This window comes from Tachyglossus aculeatus, chromosome 1, assembly GCF_015852505.1.
Source record: "Tachyglossus aculeatus isolate mTacAcu1 chromosome 1, mTacAcu1.pri, whole genome shotgun sequence".
NCBI classification, from domain to species: domain Eukaryota; kingdom Metazoa; phylum Chordata; class Mammalia; order Monotremata; family Tachyglossidae; genus Tachyglossus; species Tachyglossus aculeatus.
Window position 1 is genome coordinate 123,454,051 of NC_052066.1, and position 21,857 is coordinate 123,475,907.

Below are 21,857 nucleotides of genomic sequence, written 5' to 3' on the forward strand. Positions count from 1 at the left end.
TAAATACAATTTAATGAAATGGAAGGTCCAGCAATAAGATTATGAGAGGTGAAGTTATTGTCATTTCATTAGAAAGCCTTTTCCATATGTCCTGAAATTTTTTTTGTAAATTTCACAGTATAATTCACAACAGGTGATGAGATTGGGATACAAATGTGCTGTATGGTTTGTAAAGCATTGTTATTCCTACTAGGGTCTCTTCTTTTACCAGCCCTCTTCCCACTCCAAAAACAACATATCTATTAATATGTTAATAATATTAATCAATCAATCAATTGTATTTATTGAGCACTTACTGTGTGCAGAGCACTGTACTAAGCGCTTGGGAAGTACAAGTTGGCAACACATAGAGACAGTCCCTACCCAACAGTGGGTTCACATATTAGTACTGTTAAGTGTTTGACAATGTGCCAAACACTGTACTAAGCACTGCAGTGGATACAATGTTATCAGGTCCCATATCGGCCTCTCAGTAGTGGGGAGAACAAATATTGAATATCCATTTAGCAGATAAGAAAACTGAGGCACAGAGAAGTTAAGTGACTTGCTCAAGGTCACACAGTTGGTACCAGCAGAGCTGGGATTAAAGTCCAGGTCGCTGAGTCCTAGGCATGTGCTTTTCCACTAGCCTACACTGTTTCACTGTTATCAAAATTCAAAGGGTTTTGGGGGGTTTTTTGGTACTAAACACAAATTCTTTGCTTATCATGTAGGTTGTGATAATTGTCAAAAATTATTGGAGGAAAACACTGTGAAAACTCAGTACAGTGGTTCAGAGAGGAAATTTTGATGGAGCAAGGAGAGGAAACTGTCTCAAAGTAGCCATAATAATTTATATACTGCACCATATGAGTTCCCAAAAGCTATTCCACAGTTCAAGGTCTATTAGTGTTCCCTTATGAACTCCATTTATCAGGGTTTTGTAACTGCCCATTTTCAAATCACATCAGGGTAAAGCTTGGCAGCACAAATATTAATGCTTTGAAGACAAAAAATCCTTTAAATTGATTTGTCTCTCTTCAAACTGAGTGTCAGAATGTAATGAAAACTAAGGATTTGAAATATTTTTTCATAGTACCCAATCCCCAAAAACTAGATTTTGTTGATTGATTAGTTTTCATTATTTTTACCTAAAAAGGAAATGTGCTAAAGGCTGAAATATTGCATATTCATCTTAATAATGATCTATCTTTCATTTTATATTTCAAGAACTATTTTCACTGTTCACTAAAAAGGCAAAAAATATAAAATTGTATTAGAATTCAACTAAATTGTTTTTTCAAACTATTGCTATTGTAAGGAGATTACTATTTTGCATGCAGAAATTTATGTGAATTCACGTCAAACTGAGGAGTCGATGATTCAGGAGTGTGATATATGTAAAGTGTGTCACAGGTCAAAATTTTAAATTTTTCTTTGTCCAATGTCTGAAAGTCATCACTTAATGGCTATTCAGGAGCCTAGGTTATGTGGGAATTAAGGTGCACTTCTCCATGGACAGAGGACCCCCTCAATCACGAAACCTAGCATCAGTATTCTAGTTGTCAAAGTGTCAGTTTGAAGCATTAAACCCATTAAAAGAACGTAGAGACTCGGCTAATCAATAGTCGTTCCAGGTGGCCTCTCCAGATTATGTATAATGTACGCTGACAGAATATTAGAAGGGAACAGTGTTACTAACACTATCTCACTATCTGTGAGATTATATTAACAGAAATTGCATCTAACTGGACTGTTTAATAAGCATCTTTTCTGGAGAATTAATGTCTTTGAAAAATAAGAGGTTAAAAAAACACATAAAGGACATCTGATGGTGTAATTTTCCTCTCTCTGGCCCAGAATTCCCTCTCTCTTCAAATATGCCCATTCTCCCCAAAGTTGTATTAATGTCACATCTCCTCCAAGAGGCCTTCCCCATCTTTTCTCCAACTCCATCTCCTTTCTGTGTCAGTTATGTATTTGTATCTGTACCCCTTCGGTACTTGGTACTCACCCTACCCTCAGTCCCTAAGCACTTATGTACATATCCATAACTTAATCAATTAATGTCTGTCACCCCCCTCTAGACTATAAGCTCATTGAAGGCAAGGAACATGTCTGCTAACTCTGTTGTATTATACTCTCCCAAGCACTTAGTGCAGTCCTCTGCATACAGTAAGCACTCAATAAATACCATTGATTAATTGATAATTTTGAGTAGAGGATGGGGAAGGGATTTATCCTGAGGTAAAACTGTTCTGTATACCATCTATGAAGAGCCTTCCTATTCTAAAATCAAAAGCCAGCATTTAAAGTACTTTCTAAACTGAGTATTACTTCAGTTCCTCAAAGTTTTACACTTCATCATATGAGGTTATCTAGTTCATGAGTTGCTCCCACTGAAAATGTCAGTATCACCAAGACCTCAATGTCTTCAGTTCCTATCTTTTTTTTATTGTGATGTCAAAAAAAACAGTTTGGAATACCAAAATTTCTGTTGCTCCCCTATGTATTTCGTTTTATTTTATCAGGTTTCTGCTCTAACTCCCTGTCAGTTTCACTAAGGAGGCTGTTGGAGCCGTGCTTCTCAAATCGGACAGGTGTCACTCATAATGAGTCTAGGGTTTCCAGTAACATTTGGAATCTTGTTTGCCTACAGTATTGAAGAGACTGTTATAGCGCAGGAGAGTTGTTGAGGAAAAAGGTGATCTGGCATATCAGGCAAGGTCTATTATTTAGAGATTTGAGCCTTTTCTACAGCCTCCATTCTTGTTTGTCAATAATAATAATAATAATGGCATTTATTAAGTGCTTACTATGTGCAAGCACTGTTCTAAGCACTGAGGAGGTTACAAGGTGATCAGGTTGTCCCACGGGGGGCTCACAGTCTTAATCCCCATTTTATAGATGAGGTAACTGAGGCCCAGAGAAGTTAAGTGACTTGCCCAAAGTCCCACAGCTGACAAGTGGCAGAGCCAGAATTAGAACCCATGACCTCTGACTCCAAAGCCCATGCTCCTTCCACTGAGCCACGCTGCTTCTCATCTGGGGAGGCTGCTGGTGAGGGGAGTTGCTCTCTGCAGGATACTGACTGATGCACCCTGAAGGAGGGAGTTTGTCTGTGGGCACTTATATCCAGGCCCAAAAGAATGAAACAGACTCACTGAATTTTGCTACAAAAACTATGGCTTTAATACGTAAACCTACGAAAAGCTATGGCTTTAGAATATATGTATAAACCTATGAAAAAAGCTATAGATCTAATGCTCAAAACATACCCAAACCTCAAACACAAGGTATTACATCCCCTAGGGTCCCACAAGCAAAGTTGAGAAGCAGCGTGGCTCAGTGGAAAGAGCACGGGCTTTGGAGTCAGAGGTCATGAGTTCAAATTCCGGCTCCGCCACTTGTCAGCTGTGTGATTTTGGGCAAGTCACTTCCTTTCCCTGCCTCAGTTCCCTCATCTGTAAAATGGGGATTAAGACTGTGAGCCCCACGTGCGACAACCTGATCACCTTGTAGCCTCCCCAGCACTTAGAACAGTGCTTTGCCATTAAAAAAAAGTTATTACATATTACATCCCCTAGAGCCCCAAAGTCTCGCCACACCACGGAGCGGTCCTATGCATGCACTGACCTCTATCACAGATGGACAGGTCCTCAAACACTTTCACCTCTCTAGTAATAATAATGGCATTTGTTACGTGCTTACTATGTGTCAAGCACTGTTCTAAGCGCTGGGTACTCGGAAGGTCCCTTAAGCTTTGGACCAGGCATTTGGACCGGGTGAGCCAAGCAAATTCCAAGCTTTCCTAGCCTCCCCTCTGGGTTGCAAGGAGCAGCAGCGTACCCAAGTGCACATGGCTTTAAGCGCTTAGTACAGTGCTCTGCACATAGTAAGCGCTCAATAAATACGATTGATGATGGAGGGGCATGGATGTGGAAGTTGGGCATCTGTATTCCTCTGATCAACCAGGCAAGCATACCATATCACTGCCATGTTTTGGAAAGGGTTATCTGTTTAACACATAACAATGAGCTTCTTCTGCTTGGACCCTAATCTACATATAAATATTTCGTGGCAATTGCTGGCAGGGAAGGTTTCGGGGAATTTAGGTGAGTGGCATAGAGGAAAGAGCACAGTCTTGGGAGTCAGAAGACGTGGGTTCTAATCCCAGCTCTGCCACTTGTCTACTTGCCAACTTGTACTTCCCAAGTGCTTAGTACAGCGCTGTGCACACAGTAAGCGCTCAATAAATACAATTGATTGATTGCTGTGTGATCTTGGGCAAACCACTTAACTTCTCTGTGCCTGTCACCTCATCTGCAAAATGGGGATTAAGACTGTGAGCCCGACATGGGACAACCTGATTACCTTGTATCTACTCCAGTATTTAGAACAGTGTTTGGCATATAGTATGCGCTTAATAAATACCATAATTAGTATTCCAGTGCTTAGAACAGTATTATTACAATAATAATACTATTATTATCCAGCACTTAAAACAGTGCTTCGCACATAGTAAGCGCCTAACAAATGTCATCATTATTATTATGTCTAGTCCCTGTTAAGTGAAACCTTGGGTCATGTCTGTAAGCTGTGGCCTCTTAAATACAAGTCCTTTGTTACCTATACATAAACAACTAAGAGCATGTAACAATTCCCAGATAAGCAGTGTGGCTCAGTAGAAAAAGCACGGGCTTTGGAGTCAGAGGTCATGGGTTCAAATCCCAGCTCCGCCAATTGTCAGCTGTGTGACTTTGGGCAAGTCATTTAACTTCTCTGTGCCTCAGTTACCTCATCTGTAAAATGGGGATTAATCAATCAATCAGTCAATCGTATTTATTGAGCGCTTACTATGTGCAGAGCACTGTACTAAGTGCTTGGGAAGTGCAAATTGGGAACATATAGAGACAGTCCCTACCCAACAGTGAGCTCACAGTCTAAAAGGGGGAGACAGAGAACAAAACCAAACATACTAACAAAATAAAATAAATAGAATAGATATGTACAAATAAAATGAATAAATAAATAGAGTAAAAAATATGTACAAACATATATACATATATACAGGTGCTGTGGGGAAGGGAAGGAGGTAAGATGGGGGGGATGGAGAGGGGGACGAGGGGGAGAGGAAGGAAGGGGCTCAGTCTGGGAAGGTCTCCTGGAGGAGGTGAGCTCTCAGCAGGGCCTTGAAGGGAGGAAGAGAGCTAGCTTGGCGGATGGGCAGAGGGAGGGCATTCCAGGCCCAGGGGATGACGTGGGCCGGGGGTCGATGGCGGGACAGGTGAGAGCGAGGTACAGTGAGGAGATCAGCGGTGGAGGAGCGGAGGGTGCGGACTGGGCTGTAGAAGGAGAGAAGGGAGGTGAGGTAGGAGGCGGCAAGGTGATGGACAGCCTTGAAGCCCAGGGTGAGGAGTTTCTGCCTGATGCGCAGATTGATTGGTAGCCACTGGAGATTTTTGAGGAGGGGAGTGATATGCCCAGAGAATTTCTGGACAAAGATAATCCGGGCAGCAGCATGAAGTATGGATTGAAGTGGAGAGAGACACGAGGATGGGAGATCAGAGAGAAGGCTGATGCAGTAGTCCAGACGGGATAGGATGAGAGCTCGAATGAGCAGGGTAGCGGTTTGGATGGAGAGGAAAGGGTGGATCTTGGCAATGTTGTGGAGCTGAGACCGGCAGGTTTTGGTGACGGCTTGGATGTGAGGGGTGAATGAGAGAGCGGAGTCGAGGATGACACCAAGGTTTTGGGCTTGTGAGACAGGAAGGATGGTAGTGCCGTCAACAGAGATGGGAAAGTCAGGGAGAGGGCAAGGTTTGGGAGGGAAGACAAGGAGTTCAGTCTTTGACATGTTGAGCTTTAGGTAGTGGGCAGACATCCAAATGGAGATGTCCTGAAGGCAGGAGGAGATGCGAGCCTGGAGAGAGGGGGAGAGAGCAGGGGCAGAGATGTAGATCTGGGTGTCATCAGCGTAGAGATGATAGTTGAAGCCGTGGGAGCGAATGAGGTCACCAAGGGAGTGCGTGTAGATCGAGAACAGAAGGGGACCAAGCACTGAACCTTGGGGAACCCCCACAATAAGGGGATGGGAGGGGGAGGAGGAGCCTGCAAAAGAGACTGAGAAAGAACGACCGGAGAGGTAAGAGGAGAACCAGGAGAGGATTAAGACTGTGAGCCCCCCGTGGGACAACCTGATCACCGTGTAGCCTCAGCAGCACTTAGAATGGTGCTTTGCACATAAGTGCTTTATAAATGCCATTATTGTTATTATTATTAAAGAGGAGATGGTGGGCCTTTCCAAAATGGTCAGCTTGCCTCACTCCTGTCTGATGACTGTGGACATACCTCAGGCCAGTCTCATAACTGACACACAGAGTGGATTCCCAGAGTCCCAGAACCTCTGGAGAGCCATCCTCAAACCCCGTTGTCACTGGTGCCAGAAGCAGCACCATCTCTGGCAGGGCTTCCCCTCCCCCAGGGGCCCCCCCAGCCTCTCAGTCAGGGGCACTACATTGGGTTACTGTTCCTTCAACCCTCAATCCTTCAATGATGTGCATCTAGCTTTAATTCTTCATCATCATTATCATCATCAATCGTATTTATTGAGCGCTTACTATGTGCAGAGCACTGTACTAAGCGCTTGGGAAGTACAAATTGGCAACATATAGAGACAGTCCCTACCCAACAGTGGGCTCACAATCTAAAAGGGGGGAGACAGAGAACACAACCAAACATACTAACAAAATAAAATAAATAGAATTGATATGTACAAGTAAAATAAATAAATAAATAAATAGAGTAATAAATATGTACAAACATATATACATATATACAGGTGCTGTGATGACTTGACACCTGTCCACATGTTTTGTTTTATTGTCTGTCTCCCCCTTCTAGACTGTGAGCCCGTTGTTGGGTAGGGACCATCTCTATATGTTGCCAACTTGTACTTCCCAAGTGCTTAGTACAGTACACAGTAAGCGCTCAATAAATATGATTGAATGAATGAATGAACCATTAGCTAGGCCAGGGTTCAGGGAAGCAAGGGTTGGGATTTCCTCCTCTCAATCAGACTTCTGAGGAAGTGTGAATTAAAATATTTTAACTCTGCTTTGTAAACTACATGTTTGAAGCTCACTGAATTAAAACAACACAGTGATGCTTTGATTATTCCCCCTTCTAGACTGTGAGCCCACTGTTGGGTAGGGACCGTCTCTATATGTTGCCAACTTGTACTTCCCAAGTGCTTAGTACAGTGCTCTGCACACAGTAAGCGCTCAATAAATGCGATTGAATGAATGAATGAATTCTTGTTAGTAAAGCACTGCACTATGTGATTGGCGTTAATGTAATAATAATCATGCCATTTTTTAAGTGCTTACTGTATGCTAAATCACGAGGTAGATCCAACACAGCCCCTGTCCCACATGGAGCTCACAATCTATCTTATCCCAATTTTACAGTTGAGGAAACTGAGAAATAGAGAGGGTAAGTGACTTGCCCAAAGACACTCAGTCGGAAAGTGGTAACCCTGAACTTTTAAAACCTTGTGTTCTGACCAGTCTGTATTTATTTCTCTACCATGCTGCTTCTCCAATAAAGGAAACAGTCCATGCCCTCAAACTGTTTACAATCTAATCCATGGCTTGGCTGGCACCTATGGCTCTTAAAACTCTCTGACCTAACCATTAGCACAGCAGCGTGGCTCAGTGGAAAGAGCCTGGGCTTTGGAGTCAGAGGTCAGGGGTTCAAATCCCGGCTCTGCCAATTGTCAGCTGTGTGACTTTGGGCAAGTCACAACTTCTCTGTGCCTCAGTTCTCTCATTTGTAAAATAGGGATTAAAACTGTGAGCCCCCCGTGGGACAACCTGATCACCTTGTATCCCCTCCAGTGCTTAGAACAGTGCTTTGCACATAGTAAGTGCTTAACAAATACCATGATTATTATTATTATTATGTCCCCACAAACCCCTCCCTCTAATCATCCTTTCCTTGTTGTTCTTTCCCACCACCACCCCACATCTTCCTTCCCCTGCATCACCACCCTCATCAGGTAACCCCCATCAGGTAACACCTGCCCCATGTCCTATACTTTTCCTCACTGGAAAGCCCCAGCCAAGAGAGGCCTGAGGAACCCCCTTTCCATCATAAACACTCCTTCATTCTGAACCTGTTCCTGATTCATTTACTAATTCCTTCTTTACATCACTGAAATCTGGTTCTTCCAAGATGACACTGTCTCCCCTGCTGCTCTCTTCCAAGGAATACCTCAGCTTTTCCCACTCCCCAAGACTCAGTGGGAAAAGGGGAAGAGCTGGCTTCCTTCTTGCCCCACAGTTCCATCCCTTCTATCCCTCTCTTTCTACTCCTTTGAAGATGAGCAGGGGTGGGGCCGAGGAAGAGGTTGCTGAGGTTTTCCATGAAGCTCTGGAGGTGTGCATGGTTTCTTCCAAAACTGAAGATGGAGCTGGCTGTTGCAGCAGAGGGGACGTCAGTCTGGGCCTTGGGAAGGTTGGTGCTGCCCAAGGTCTTTCTCCCCATTTGTCAGCCAAGAGTGTGTAAAGCAGTTCAGAAGAGGATTTGGGAAAGGGGTCAATGATGAGAGATATGCTCACGGTACAATAAGTAGAGTGGCATTAGAGTCTATTTAGAATAGCTCCTTGTGAAACAGACTGAGCCTAAATTCTAAAACATCATTTTTAGCAATATTAGGGCCACTTAGCTACTCTTGGTCAGTTATTCTCCATCATACAGTTAATGCGATGTGCTGTAGCATTGAAGTAAATTGCCTTGGGATTTCAAAAATGTGACTCTGAAATTCATTTGCAATAAAGGACCAAACAGTCATACTGTGACACGTCTACAGAAGAAACTATGGACTTGTAATGATAGCGCACTGGCAAAGCTTTAAAACCCTTTTCTGGGGAGAGCAGGTCCATTATTGTTATCCATGTCTTTTATGTTTCTGTTTTTATTGCTTCATTTTTCCTGTGTGTCCATAGCTGACCCTCCTTCATTCTTTTATTCTTAGATTAGGAGCCCCTTGGGGGCCAGTTCCTGTGCCCAATTTCCAACTCAGTAGTTTTTCTGTATTATAGTCTTCAGCACACAGTAGGTACTCAATAAATATTACTGAAAGGACTATGTGTACTCCCTGATTAGTCCTAATGAAGCAAGTTTGCCTAATAGTTTCTGCCCACAAAACTTAATTTGGCTCCTCCCCTGTTTGTTCTTTTAGCTCCTTCTGACCATCCCTACCTCCTGTGGCTGGACCCCGTATCACCAGATTAAGTACATACAAACGTCATCCTGAATAATAGTGACAATAATGGTATTAAGCGCTTACTATGTGCCAAGCACTGTTCTAAACACTGGGGAAGATACAAGGTTATCAAATTGTCCCACTTGGGGCCCCACAGTCTTAATCCCCATTTTACAGATGAGATAACTGAGGTGCAGAGAAGGTAAGCGACTAGCCCACAGTCACACAAAAGACAAGGGGAGGAGCCGGGATTAGAACCTACAGCATTTGACTCTCAAACCCGTCCTCTTTCCCCTAATCCACACTACTTCTACTATATATATATATATATATATATATGTATATATATATATATGAATAAGAATCTTATATAGACCAAGTTTCTCATAGATCGGATTACCATGAACATCTAACTACAGGGAAATGTAAGGACATGAGTACACTCAAATGGAAGAAGTGTATGGGAAATTTCATTTAGGTCTAGACTGATTTCCTGTAGACTAATTTGATTTATTTTAAGGCTCGACATAGGCCAGTGCTTTTTGTAGATTTATTAAATTCCTAGCCTTGCTATCTTTGCCAATCCACCCTACTTATGTGTCCTGAACATTCACGACTAAAACTTTCCCATTAGCTCTCTCAATATTCCAGATGATGAGGACTGCCTTAGTATTGGTTTGCTACAAGAACCACTCTGCCTGCCACATGATCTTTCCAGATAGGTTTATTAAACAGACTTCAGGTAGAATGAAATTTATACCAATATTCCTAAAATCCTACCAGCTTCAGGTGCTTTTGAAATTCACTGTAAAACTTGTTCAGCAAATAAAAGTTTGTCCATTAGTTGAAGTAACCAATTTTATCAGCACTTAGAACAGTGCTTGGCACATAGTAAGCGCTTAACAGATACCATCATTATTGTTATTATTCTTATGGGCAGGGAATGTGTCTGTTATACTGTATTCTCCCAAGCACTTAGCACAGTGCTCTGCATACAGTAAGCACTCAATAAATATGATTGACTGACTGATTCTCTTTATTTAGTGAAATGAAGGTAAATAACTTAAATTAGATGCTCTTAGTGCAACACTAACAGTGAACTAAATGTCCCCACTGAAATCTCTCCCACTCCCTTCTGCGTCACTCTGACTAGCTCCCTCTGCTCTTGCCCCTTCCCCTTGCCCCACAGCACTTATGTAAATATCTGTAATTTTTATTTATATTGATGTCTGTCATCCCCCTACTAGACTGTGAGCTTGTTGTGGTCAAGGATTGTCTCTATTGCTGTACTATACTTTCCCAAGTGCTTAGTACAGTGCTCTGCACACAGTAAGCACTCAATAAATGATTGAATGAATGAATGAAATTTGAGAGAGAGTCTTTTAGTGCCTCATTCATTCTTTGATCTTAATCAGTCTATCATATGTATTCAGCATCTATTGTGTGCAGGGCACTGTACAAAGCAAGTGCTTGGGAGAGTACAATAGTTAGTAGCCATGATTCCTGCCCTCCAAAAGTTTGCGATCTAGCCACGGAGACTCCCTCTCCCTTTCCCCCTTCCCCTCCCCACAGAACCTGTATATATGTTTGTACAGATTTATTGCTTATTTATTACTTATTTACTATTCTATTTATTTTGTTAATGATCTGCTTCTAGCTTTACTTCTATTTATTCTGATGACACCTGTCCACATGTTTTGTTTTGTTGTCTGTCTCCCCCTTCTAGACTGTGAGCCCGTTGTTGGGTAGGGACCGTCTCTGTATGTTGCCAACTTGTACTTCCCAAGCGCTTAGTACAGTGCTCTGCACACAGTAAGCGCTCAATAAATACGATTGAATGAATGATCCTGAAATAACGTACAGATAACTGAAAGAAACAAAGCAGCAGGATGCAGTGTTGCCTAATAAAGTACAAGCCAGAGAGTCAGAGGATCTGGGTTCTAATCCTGATCCATTACATTTGCTGTGAGACCTTCAGTGAGTCACTTAGTTTCTCTGTGCCTCAGCCACCTCATCTGTAAAATGGGTATTAAGATTGTGAGCCCTATGTGGGACATAATTTGTGTCCAGTGTGCTTAGCTTGTATCCCCCCCACTGCTTAGTACAGTGCCTAGCACATAGTAAGCCTTTTACAAATACTATTAAAAGAAAGAAAAGAGAGAAATGCTAGTTAGTGCTTAAATAATGGGGTTCTGAACTAGCTGACAATCATTTGATAGTATCTAATTAGAATTTACTGTGTCCAAAACTATGAAGTGGTACTTCGTACAGCAAAGTTATCATTACTACATCTTTTTCAGGTTTATTTGAGTGAGTAGGATGAGAAAGGTAAAGATTGGGAGAACATTTCCACGTTATTAGCTGAAAAACTGCGTAAGAAAAATACCAGATTTTAATTTCTTCTTTGAAAAGTTTGAGGCAGGCTTGAGGGGCAGGAGGAATTTCCACATCCTAGAGCTACTGGAGTGGTCTAAACCATTTCTTTTAGATTCAGCCAAGAGGGAAAACAAAAAGGCAGTTCTGTAAATTGTTCTATCGTAAACTGGAGTTCAAATTTGTTAAGCTTTTGAGGCAGAAGGACTCATTGATAATCAGATGTTTAAATTTCATTTCACATTTAATAGGCAGTAGGGCTGGCAAACCTGCAAGTTTGTCTAGGGCAAATTTTTTTTGTTTTGTTTTTTTCTATGGTGTATATTGAGCACTTACTATATATGCAGCTTACTACATATGTGGCAAGGCCTAGGGGCTAGCAGCATGGCCTAGAGCACAGGTCTGGGAGAGAATGTGGGTTCTAATGCCAGCCCCACCACATGTCTGTTTTGTGACCTTGGGTAAGTCACTTAACATTTCTGTGCCTCAGTTACCTCATCTGTAAAATGGGGATTAAGACTGTGAGCCCCACGTGGGACAGGGACTGTGTCTGACCTGATTACCATGTACCGTGTAGAGAAGCAGTGTGGCTCAGTGGAAAGAGCATGGACTTTGGAGTCAGAGGTCATGGGTTCAAATCCTGACTCCTCCACTTGTCAGCTGTGTGACTTTGGGCAAGTCACTGCGTGGTTCAGCGGCAAGAGCACTGGCTTGGGAGTCAGAGGTTGTGGGTTCTAATCCCAGCTCCACCACATGTCTGCTGTGTGACCTTGGGCAAGTCACTTAACTTCTCTGAGCCTCAGTTACCTCATCTGGAAAATGGGGATTAAGACTGTGAGCACCCCTGGGGACAGCCTGATCACCTTGTAACCTCCCCAGTGCTTAGAAAAGTGCTTTGCACATAGTAAGCACTTAATAAATACCATTATTATTATTATTATCATTATTATTATTATTATTATTATTCTCTGGGCCTCAGTTCCCTCATCTGTAAAATGGGAATAAAGACTGTGAGTCCCACGTGGGACAATCTGATCACCTTGTAACCTCCCCGGCGCTTAGAACAGAGCTTTGCACATAGTAGGTGCTTAATAAAAATGCCATCATTATTATTACCTACCCTAGTGCTTAGAGCAGTGCTTAGCACAAAGTAAGGGCTTAACAAATACCACAATATACAGAATGTACAGAACTCTGTAATACAACAGAGTTGGTAGACATGTTCCCTGCCACAGTGAGCTAAGTCAAGAAGGGGAGACAGACATAAATAAATAATGTAATAATTATATATATGTTGTCTGGTTTAGGCCATTAATCCAGGGAGGAAGGGAAGAGGGTTTAAGAGTGCAAAGTACTTGCCAGTGTAGCTATTCTACCTTAAATGCTCCACCTGATCCCCATCCTTCTAAGGAGCCCCTGAAGCCACTGATTCTAGGGATAACTGGTTTTCCACATCAGATAGCTCGGCTGCTCATGTCCGGGCTTCGGAGTCGGAGGTCATGGGTTTTAATGCCGACTCCACCACTTATCAGCTGTGTGACTTTGGGCAATCAATTAATCATATTTATTGAGTGCTTACTGTGTGCAGAGCACTGTACTAAGCGCTTGGGAAATACAAGTTGCCAACATATAGAGACAGCCCCTACCCAACAGTGGGCTCACAGTCTAAAAGGGGGAGACAGAGAACAAAACCAAACATACTAACAAAATAAAATAAATAGAATAGATATGTACAAGTAAAATAAATAAATAAATAAATAGAGTAATAAATATGTACAAACATATATACAGGTGCTGTGGGGAAGAAAAGGAGGTAAGATGAGGGGATGGAGAGGGGGACGAGGGGAAGAGGAAGGAAGGGGCTCAGTCGGGGAAGGCCTCCTGGAGGAGGTGAGCTCTCAGTAGGGTCTTGAAGGGAGGAAGAGAGCTAGCTTGGCGGATGGGCAGAGGGAGGCTATTCCAGGCCCGGGGGATGACGTGGGCCGGGGGTCGATGGCGGGACAGGCGAGAACGAGGCACAGTGAGGAGATTAGCGGCAGAGGAGCGGAGGGTGCGGGGTCGGCTGTAGAAGGAGAGAAGTGAGGTGAGGTAGGAGGGGGCAAGGTGATGGGCAACCTTATAGCTGAGGGTGAGGAGTTTCTGTCTGATGCACAGATTGATAGGTAGCCACTGGAGATTATTGAGGAGGGGAGTAACATGCCCAGAGCGTTTCTGGACAAAGACAGTCCGGGCAGAGCATGAAGTATGGATTGAAGTGGGGAGAGACATGAGGATGGGAGATCAGACAGAAGGCTACAGTAGTCCAGACGGGATAGGATGAGAGCTTGAACGAGCAGGGTAGCGGTACGGATGGAGAGGAAAGGGCAGATCTTGGCAATGTTGCGGAGCTGAGACCGGCAGGTTTTGGTGACGGCTTGGATGTGAGGGGTGAATGAGAGAGCGGAGTCGAGGACGACACCAAGGTTGCGGGCTTGTGAGATGGGAAGGATGGTAGTGCCGTCAACAGAGATGGGAAAGTCAGGGAGAGGGCAGGGTTTGGGAGGGAAGACAAGGAGTTCAGTCTTGGACATGTTGAGTTTTAGGTGGCGGGCAGACATCCAGATGGGGATGTCCTGAAGGCAGTAGGAGATGCGAGCCTGGAGAGAGGGGGAGAGAGCAGGGGCAGAGATGTAGATCTGGTTGTCATAAGCATAGAGGTGATAGTTGAAGCCGGGCAAGTCACTTAACTTCTCTGTGCCTCAGTTTCCTCATCTGTAAAATGGGGATTAATACTGTGAGCCCCACGTGGGACAACCTGGTTTACCTTGTATTCCCCCCCTGCTCTTAGAACAGTGCTTGGCACATAGTAAGCACTTAACAAATGCCATCATTATTATTATTAAGGGGAGGGGAGCCCTAGAGATCAGGGCCCATTGCAACAGCCCAAGGTTTATGCAGCATAGCATAGTGGATAGAGCACAGGGCTGGGAGTCAGAAGGTCATAGGTTCTAATCCCAGCTCTGCCACTGGTCTGCTGTGTGACCTTGGGCATGTCACTTCATGTCTCTGGGCCTCAGTTACCTCATCTGTAAAATGGGGATTAAGATGTGAGCCCCACGTGGGACAACTTGATTACCTCTGTCTACACCAGCACTTAGAACAGTGCTTAACAAATACCATAATTATTACCATTATTATTAGTATTAAAGACAACCCCAATTGGCAGTTAGGGTACAGAATGAGGAATTACTATTCTTATTATTTTATTATTACATGTGCTTACTAAGTGTCAAGCACTATTCTAAGTGCTGAGGTGGATACAAGTTAATCATGGGCTGACAATCTAAATTCCTGGAGTGTTAAAATTCTGATGAGTTCGCCTTGTATTTCCTTTCAAAGCATGGTGTAGTGGATAGAGCATGGGCCACGAGTCAAAAGGTCATGGGTTTTAATCCTGGCTCCACCACTTGTCAGCTGTGTGACCTTGGCAATTCAGTTAACTTCTCTGTGTCTCAGTTACCTCACCTGTAAAATGTGGATTAAGACTGTGAGCCCCACGTGGGACTGGAACTGTGTCCAACTTGATTTGTTCGTATCTGCCCCAGCACTTAGTACAGTGTCTGGCTTAATAAAGTGCTTAATAAATTTATTAAGTAAGTGCTTAATAAATACCACAGTTATTATTATTAGTATTACTATTATTAATACCAAAATTATTATTATTATTCGAATGATTTGGGCAACCCTAAAGTGCATGCCCAGAGTACTTGTATATGTTTATCTATAAATTATATTATAAGATATTTATTTATATTAATGTCTGTTTCTACCTCTGTACTGTAAACTCATTGTGAGTAGGGAGTATGTCTACCAACTCTGTTGCATTGTATTCTCCCAAGTGCTTAGTACAGTTCTGCACACTGTAAATACTTTTGGCAGATTAATTAGAAGAATCCTGAGCAGTTATCATCATCATCAATCGTATTTATTGAGCGCTTACTGTGTGCAGAGCACTGTACTAAGCGCTTGGGAAGTACAAGTTGGCAACATATAGAGACAGTCCCTACCCAGCAGTGGGCTCACAGTCTTAAAGGGGGAGACAGAGAACAAAACCAAACATACTAACAAAATAAAATAAATAGAATAGATATGTACAAGTAAAATAAATAAATAGAGTAATAAATATGTATAAAACATATATACATATATACAGGTGCTGTGGGGAAGGGAAGGAGGTAAGATGGGGGGATTGAGAGGGGGACGAGGGGGAGAGGAAGGAAGGGGCTCAGTCTGGGAAGGCCTCCTGGAGGAGGTGAGCTCTCAGTAGGGCCTTGTAGGGCCTTGAACTGCCCTTGAATCCTGGGCAGTTATGGCAGGATGACTCACTGTAAGTGATTTTAAAAGAAAGTGCCCATTCTTCTTGAGAATCTGAGATAGAAGAAGTCCATTTGGGCCACCAGAGCTATATGAAAGTCTACTGGTGGAGAAGAGAGAGGCCAGGGATATGGCTATGTGCACCTAAGCCCATTGGAAGATTGTACTATCAAAAATACTCACCCAGAACAGTTTCTTTGGTGTTCAGTCCTTGCCCCTCTCCTTGCACACTCTTTTCCACTCTCCAAGCTCTACCTCCTAGTTAAAGTGAATATTACCTGATCTACCCTCAATGAGGACAGAGAATTGGGCCCAACATTTACTAAATATTCAGAATGTAGCTGAAGATATACAGTACTAAGGTTTTATTATTTTTTTTTCAAAAATGAAGACAACCTCTATGTTTAAATTTATCATAACTCAGATATTAAAATTAATTACAGGATTTTCTTAATAATAGGAGAGAACCTAGTTAACCAGTGTAAGCAGAGAAGGCATCCCTTTTGCCTCTGCTTAACAAAACTGGGATCTGAATCTGAGATTCCCACCTGATTTGAAACTGGATTGTACTCTAGTCCACCGGTATATAGCTATTCTGTTGAATTACATTAGGAGATTATATTTTAATGGACTTCATGTACCTGGTTTTTCTTAAAGGCCAGTTCATTTTTCTTTTTTGAACCTTCCCATGGTTGTTTAAAGGAGCTGAATAGCCAATAAAAATGTTTCATTCAGCCCTATCGTTCTGTGCCCACATGGAAAGAATCCACAAAAGTGGGTTAGTGTACAGAGAAATGAAACTGAAAGAAACAAGTCTTGTTTAACAAAAAAAGATGGTTAATAGAAATTATATATGGATAAAAAGCATCAAAATATTGATGAATGACAATTTAGTTTACTCTCCATTTTTAGCAGACTTAAATTTATTCTGGTTGAACTGGGGGAAAAGCCTCAAGCTTTTTGCATAGTTAATGGTCCTTCACTAAGAAGATGATGCTGCCGACAGATTGCATCAGTGAATGAGCGTGCTTTTGATAGAAAAACCCTTGCACACTTCGATCGTGTAAATACAGCTGTGCACATTTTTTGGCCACTTGCGTTTAGGGGAGTGTTGTTTTGACACTGATGGTTAATCAATCTCTCATTGGTATTTAGTGAGCATTTACTATGTCCAGAGCACTGTACTAAGTGGCAAAGAAGGGAAAGGTATGGTCCACCTTATGGGTTTTTTGGGGTTTTTTTAATTGGCATTTATTAAGCGCTTACTATGTGCAAAGCACTGTTCTAAGCACTGGGGAGGTTACAAGCTGATCGGGTTGTCCCCGATCAGGTTGTCCCACAGGGGGCTCACAGTCTTCATCCCCATTTTACAGATGAGGTCACTGAGGCCCACAGAAGTTAAGTGCCCAAAGTCACACAGCTGACAAGTGGTGGAGCGGGGATTTGAACCCATGACCTCTGACTCCAAAGCCCGGGCTCTTTCCACTGAGCCACGCTGCTTCTCTAATCCAATCTCTAATCCAATCTAATGGGTTCTAATCCATATGTCAGCTATGTGACTTTGGGCAAGTCACTTAACTTCTCTGTGCCTCAGTTACCTCATTTGTACAATGGGGATTAAGACTGTGAGCCCCACCTGGGACAACCTGATAGTCTTGTGTCTCCCCCAGTGCTTAGAACAGTGTTTGGCACATAGTAAGTTCATTCATTCATTCATTCAGTCGTATTTGTTGAGCGCTTGGAAAGTACAATTTGGCAACAGATTGAGACAATCCCTACCCACCAACGGGCTCACAGTCTAGAGGGGGGGAATAAATTAACAAATACCACCATCAGAACATGCACTTGAGTTATTTAGTGGTTACATTGTGCACTGAGCCATCCACACTCCCTTTGTATTCAACAGCACACTAATTGGGAGAATAGGAATAGCTTGTGGTCACAGAAAAGAATTCTCTGAGACCTCAACAGCAACAGATACCACTGTGCCCTCACCTGTTTGGTAAGCCGTTGTTGAATACAATTCCTAAATTGACAATGTGGGTTGGGAGGGCCCTTTCCTATTCAAGATTTAAGAGAACCCATTGATAAGCAGAAATAGCATGGCCTAGTGGAAAGAGCAGAGGACCTGGATTCCAATCCCAGCTATGCTACTTGCCTGTTGTGTGCCTGGACAAGTCACTCGTTACCTCATCTGTAAAATGGGGGTGAAGACTATGAGCTCCATGTGGGACATAGACTGTCCAACCTGAATCTAACCCATCACTTACTATAGTGCTTAGCACATAGTGAGTGTTTATCAAAAAAATCCAGTAAGACAAGCCAAAAGACAAAACAAAACAAAAAATGCCTCTACAAAAAAACAGCAGCCATACTAAAACATATAGATGTTCTTTATACAAGAAGACAGACCATAGCTGGAAAACAGGAGAACATCAAAGCAGGACATATGGATACCAGAGCAGCCATATTAGGGGGTAGCACAGCAGCCCACTGTTGGGTAGGGACTGTCTCTATATGTTGCCAACTTGTACTTTCCAAGCGCTTAGTACAGTGCTCTGCACACAGTAAGCACTCAATAAATACGATTGATTGATTGATCACCAGACTTCTACCTCTGAGCAGATTGCGGGAACCTTATATCAGCCACTGCCCGACTGCGAAATGATCCCCCAGTTTGCTTCTGCTTTGATGAAGAAACAAGGAGGACCCAGATCCTGTCTCCTTGGGCCATTCTTCATCTGGCCTAGCAGACTTGCAGAGTTGTGATATCAATTCCACATTTGCCCAGCCCATGGGCTACAAGTGACATCATTTTTTCTGGGCAATTAATGATCTCACCTCAGGAAATGCCATGTTCGAAGTCGGTACCATAATGATACAGGGTAGAAATAATTTACAACCTATATTCTGCCCCACGGCAGCCAGAAATTTGGACCTGGGGAACACTGATTCCCATGAAACTCCCTTTTTGGGTTGAGCCCGTGGAAGAAACCATAAAGGAGTATTTGCATACTGCTCTCTTAGGTGGTTCACTATTGTTCAGTAAAACACTGCCAATGGAGAAAATATTGGCAGTGACAAAGGTCTCAGTCCTGAAAATGCCAGTTACAAAAGGTGAAAGAGTAGGGAAATTTCTCCTCTTTTTCCCTTTTTCCTCTTTCCTGTCTGTACCTGGCTAATTTCCTTGTTTGGACCTATGTGAAGTATGCCCTTGTTCTCCAGCTCCTTTGGTCTCCATAAAGTTACATCACTGGGCAACATTGTTACAATGTTACATCCGCAACGTTGCCAAGATCTGCCCATTCCTCTCCATCCAAACCACTACCCTGCTCGTTCAAGCTCTCATCCTATCCCGTCTGGATTACTGTATCAGCCTCCTCTCCAATCTCCCGTCCTCCTGTCTCTCCCCACTCCAATCCATACTTCACGCCGCTGCCCAGATTGTCTTTGTCCAGAAATGCTCTGGGCATGTTACTCCCCTCCTTAAAAATCTCCAGTGGCTACCAATCAACCTATGCATCAGGCAAAAACTCCTCACCCTTCAAGGCTGTCCATCACCTCGCCCCCTCCTACCTCATCTCCTTTCTCTCCTTCTACAGCTCAGCCCACGCCCTCCACTCCTCGGCCGCTAGTCTCCTCACCGTGCCTCGTTCTTGCCTGTCCCGCCGTCGACCTCCGGCCCACGTCATCCCCCTGGCCTGGAATGCCCTCCCTCCACACATCTGCCAAGCTAGCTCTCTTCCTCCCTTCAAGGCCCTACTGAGAGCTCACCTCCTCCAGGAGGCCTTCCCAAACTGAGCCCCCTCCTTCCTCTCCCCCTCCTCTCCCTCTCCATGCCCCCCGCCTTACCTCCTTCCCTTCCCCACAGCACCTGTATATATGTTTGTACGTATTTATTACTCTATTTATTTTACTTGTACATTTTTATTCTACTCATTTTATTTTGTTAATATGTTTTGTTCTCTGTCTCCCCCTTCTAGAGTGTGAGCCCACTGTTGGGTACGGACCGTCTCTATATGTTGCCAACTTGTACTTCCCAAGCGCTTAGTACAGTGCTCTGCACACAGTAAGTGCTCAATAAATACGATTGAATGAATGAATGAATGGGCATCCTCGCTGTCCCTACTGGGGCCTTGCTTCCAACCTGGACTGCACCAGTGGGAAGAACATAAGCTTCAGCAACATGAGGTCTTTACAGAATGGAGAACGTTGGGGAGGCTGTGACTATTGTGACTGAAACTCTGCTCCTCTCATCACAGTATCCTACTGTGGCTTTTTTGTGTTTATTTTTTGTATTCCTCTGTCAACATCTTATCCATTGTTTTTGCATATTTCTTGTTTCCTCTATCCTTATATATCTGTCCCCAGTTCTTATCCTCCCCTTATTTTCATTGAGCCTCCTGGGAGCCATGTAGTGTCTGATTCTCACCTAAGTACAGTGCTTTAATCACAATAGACACTCATTAAATGCCCCAGAGGCAGCACAGCCTAGTGGAAAGAGCACAGACCTGAGAGTCAGTGGACCTGGGTTCTGTTCTCGACTGTGTCACGTGTCTGCTATGTGACCTTGGGCAAGTCACTTAGCTTGTCTGTTTCTCACTTACCTCATCTGTGAAACGGGACTTAAGACTGTGAGCCCTATGTGGGGGCAAGGATTGTATCCGACCTGATTATCTTGTATTTACCCCAGTGCCTAGTATGGTGCTAGGCAAATAGTAAACAGTTACAAATATCATTAAAAATCAAATCAAATCATTTTACTAGTAACACCACCTCTGTCCCCCCAAACCCTGCTAAAATCCCATTTCTTCCAAGAGACCTTCCTAGACTAAGCCCAGTTTCCCCTAACTCCCTCTCCCTTCTACCTCACCTATAGAATTGAATCTTCACTCTTTAAGCACTTTATATTCACTCCACCCTCAGCTCCACAGAACTTATGTCTTGTCTTATGCCGTCGAGTTGTTTCTGACCCATAGCAACACCACAGACACATATCTCCAGAACGTCCCACTCTCCATCTGCAATCATTCTGGTACTATACTCATAGAAGTTTCTTGGTAAAAATACGGAATTGGTTTACCATTGATGCCTTCCGTACAGTAAACTCTAGTCTCCACCCTCGATTCTCTTCCTTGTTGCTGCTGCCCTGAACGGGTGAGTTTTGACTTGTAGCAGATTATCTTCTACTTGCTAGCCACTGCCCAAGCTAAGAATGGAATGGGTATGCCTCTGCTTGACTCTCCCTCCCATAGCCAAGACTGGTAGAGTACTGGAAACTCCCCAGGTGTGACCCTGAGAGGAATAGAACCTATGTACATATTCATAATTTATTTATATTTAATGTCTGCCTCCTGCTCTAGACTTTTTGGCAGGTGATGTGTCAACTAACATGGTGGTACTGTACTCCTCCCAAGTGCTCATTCATTCATTCAATCATATTTATTGAGTTCTTACTGTGTGCAGAGCACTGTACTAAACGCTTGGAAAGTACAGTGCAGCAATAGAGAGAGATAATCCCTGCCCACAATGGGCTTACACATCTAGAAGGGGGGAGACAGACATCACAACAAGTAAACAGGATAAATTAATTTCTGAAAATAATGAATAAATTCCTGGCTCCCCTGGGGCTTGAACCCAGGACCTTATGTATGTAAAACAGACTGATAACCACTACACTAGAGTTCCACTTATTTAGACACAGCTTTGCACACAGAAAGCAGTCTGTAATTACCACTGATTGATTGTTTGCAGAGTATTATATTAAGCATCTGGGAGAATATTGTAATACCCTGCCCTCAGGGGGATAACAATCTAATAAGAGAACTGTCTGAAACTGTAAAATGCATCTTCCCACTTATATGCAGCACTTAAAAGTATTCCT

General features: G+C 43.2%; 1 non-coding gene across 1 annotated transcript; it reads right to left on the bottom strand.

Annotated features, from left to right (window-relative positions):
• Positions 1-21,140: 21,140 nt before the first annotated feature.
• Positions 21,141-21,278, bottom strand: LOC119937279. Its single transcript, XR_005453965.1, has one exon. It is a non-coding gene; the product is annotated as a small nucleolar RNA SNORA7 (small nucleolar RNA).
• Between the last annotated feature and the right edge of the window lie 579 nt (positions 21,279-21,857).